The sequence below is a fragment of the Saprolegnia diclina genome (genome assembly GCF_000281045.1).
Source record: "Saprolegnia diclina VS20 unplaced genomic scaffold supercont1.39, whole genome shotgun sequence".
Classification (NCBI taxonomy): domain Eukaryota; phylum Oomycota; class Saprolegniomycetes; order Saprolegniales; family Saprolegniaceae; genus Saprolegnia; species Saprolegnia diclina.
In genome coordinates, this window is record NW_008246106.1 from 547,168 (window position 1) to 550,139 (window position 2,972).

The 2,972-nt window shown below is 51.8% G+C and overlaps 1 non-coding gene across 1 annotated transcript; it reads right to left on the minus strand.

Moving 5' to 3' along the window:
• Window positions 1-870: 870 nt before the first annotated feature.
• On the minus strand, window positions 871-943 carry SDRG_11175. Its single transcript has one exon. It is a non-coding gene; the product is annotated as a tRNA-Arg (tRNA).
• Window positions 944-2,972: the final 2,029 nt, after the last annotated feature.

Consider the following 2,972-nt stretch of genomic DNA (forward strand, 5'->3'; position numbering starts at 1 on the left):
GTGCTTACTTGTGTTACATATTGAAGCCGACCGAACTTGCCAGCTAGTTTTGGTCCATTCGGTGGGCTCATGTTGAGATGTTGAGATATTCTATATATATATGAACGTGTTCCGCGTTATCTTCATTATGACACAAAGACTTCGCATACGTAGCGCTACGCCTGAATGCGTGGGAGTTAATAAGTAAACAAATGACATGCATTATATATATATGAACGTGTTTCGCGTTATCTTCATAGTTACACAAAGACTTCGCATACGTAGAGACTAGCAATCTCCTTCTTCTTCATTCGCTCGCCGGTCCGTGGCTGCGCAGGCGGCGGCGCGGGGGCTCGTCTGGCTCTTCTGTCGTCGCCCAACGACGCTTGTGGCCGCGGGTGAGGAAGGAAAACCATGGCGATCATCCGCGCGCATTTCGTTAGGCCGGAGTTGTCATGTAGTTCTTGTAGTCTTCGGAGATGCGGAGAAAAACCACCGTACGAAAACCGTCGTATGAAGGCTCAGTATAGAAATTGGACGGTACGACGGGTCGCGTCGGCATGGTCATCACATCAGATCAGTGTACATCCAGGGCTTTGCCGTTATCCATCGTAGCCGCGCTAGGTCCCGTTTATTGCTGCGTTCAGACCAAGCGCTGCGAAGATGAGCTGGTTGAGGTCGCTGTATATACCACTGACTCTCGTGCACGCTCTCGAAACTTTACAGCGTTAACGTTAGCGGCAACCCATACCGAGTCCACATATAGTAGCACAGCTTTAATACAAATTCGTGGCCGGGATACTAAAATAACGAATAAGTGTAGACCTATGCATACCTATGGTATGGACACCTAGTGCGGCGTACGTTATAAGATAGTGCGCTAGTACAAAAAGTCCTTGACGGGACTCGAACCCGCAATCTCCGCCTTCGGAGAGCGATGCCTTATCCATTAGGCCACAAGGACTTCATTTTTATCGTCTCTAAAAATTGGGTAAGACTAGATACCAAAAGATACATTACCGGCGTAGAAGATTGTCCGCTCCGTTCCGGGTAGCTATCATGAAGCCTTGGTGAGCTTGATCCAAGACTCCGACTCGCGTTGTCGTCAATGAGACCAATCCATCCTGCATTGTCATTCAGCATAGTCGATCATCGGGTAGCAGAACCAGCAAACCGTTCAAACGTGACATCAACCGCGAAGGCGACACAGCTATATCGTTGCGAACAAGCGATAGCCCAAAACAATCTGCCATGCACTTAGCTTGCACACAATACACGCGCTGTTGTACCAGTCTAGCGGCCATCCACTCAGCTCTCGCTCAAGATCACTCGACAGCTACCGGCAAAGAAGGCGATAACCTTGCTGTAACCTCAAGGCTCGGGCAGCGGCGTCTGCGTTGTACTACAGCACGCATCAACGAGATTGCATGGATTGACCTTGACGCCATCCGTGCTGGTCCTGACTTGCGCATACTAGCAAGGGTCAAATTACTGACCCTTGATACTCGTATCTTGAATAGCCGGAGGTCATGGCCTGATGCCTCGGCAACATTGGTCCGGATGATCCAGATGGCGTAATTATAAAACCAAATCAATTTCAGATAGAATTGCCGAGTTTTTAGCTCAAGTTTATTTTACGAGGGCAGGATTAACGTATCCGGACTTCGCGATTCGCCAAGGAGAATGGCCAGACTTCCCGCATCATAGCCTAGCGCGTCTGCCGACGGCTCTTGCCACGTGGCTGGACGCTGATTATGTGGATGACGTGCTCAAGCTATAGCGGTCATGGAGACGGACCGTCTCGTGGCCACGCCGTGTTGGCAGCCGCCGGGCTCGCCGATCATGCGCGTGGACGCTTTATAGCGTGCAGCGCTTCCTAGCGTCCTCGAAAGACGCCTCGACTTGCTACTTTCTGCTCTTTGGCGCCGCTGCGACTCGTAGTCGCCGCGAAAACGCAGAGCCATCTCGAGACGCTCGCGTGATGCTTGCTGTGCCTCTTTTGCGCTTTGACATTCGTCGTGCGCGCCGCGATCTGTCGCCTCGAGACGACAAGGTCGCACCTCGTTGAGGACGCCCCAGGCCATACCGTCCAACGCTTACCTCCAAGTCGGTACGTTGCTCTATGTGTGTGCCACGGTCTCCTGAGTGTCGATTTCAGGAGGTGTACTGCAATGCGCTGCGTCTTCTACATCGCGTGGATGGTTGAAACAAGCACCGAGCACAAGAGGCCCGTGGACGTTGAATCGTCGAGATACTATGTTGAATAGACGACGTGCATACGCACATTCATCATGTGGTCGTGAGTACTTGGTTCGTGTGTTTGTACCGCTCACGGAAGGTATAACTAATACAGGTAGTACCTCTTTCAGTGGACAAAGAATATAAACGCAAGTCCACGATGGGGTGGCGTGGCTTGGAGAATTGTCTGGCGCGACCTTTGGAAACCGTTATCCCAATCTCGCCCAGTTGACATCTTTTTGTCAGAAACTGGATTAACCCCGACCAGGCCCATTGAAAAAGGACGCAGTGGGTAGCCCAAAAAGCGAGGCTGCGTCGACGTGCGAGGCGCACAGCGGTCGCGAGACGCGATCCAAGATGCGCGCCAAACTAAGATCGCAGTGCCTCTTAGCGGCATCACGCCAGGACGCCGACGCCGCTTGCCGGCAACATCACGTTTGAAATAGAATCGCCCAACGCTGGCGCAGTGATAGAAGACACTTTGGAGAGCAGAGCAGACCGCGATTCGTCGATCGTTGCTGTCCTACAACGCGTGCAATGCTCGACCACAGATATAAAGCGCTCTAAAATGTTAAGAATGCAAATGACCGCATTGACACGTCGTAGTCTTCGTCTTCTGCACTTGTAGCGACGATCTTCCCTTCCAGTGGATGAAGATTCCGATTCCTAGCACATTTACACAGCTACTACGTCCTGCGCCATCGCATCCTGTGGAGCGATGGAACGAGAGTCTTGTAGCTCACAATGCTCGGGCT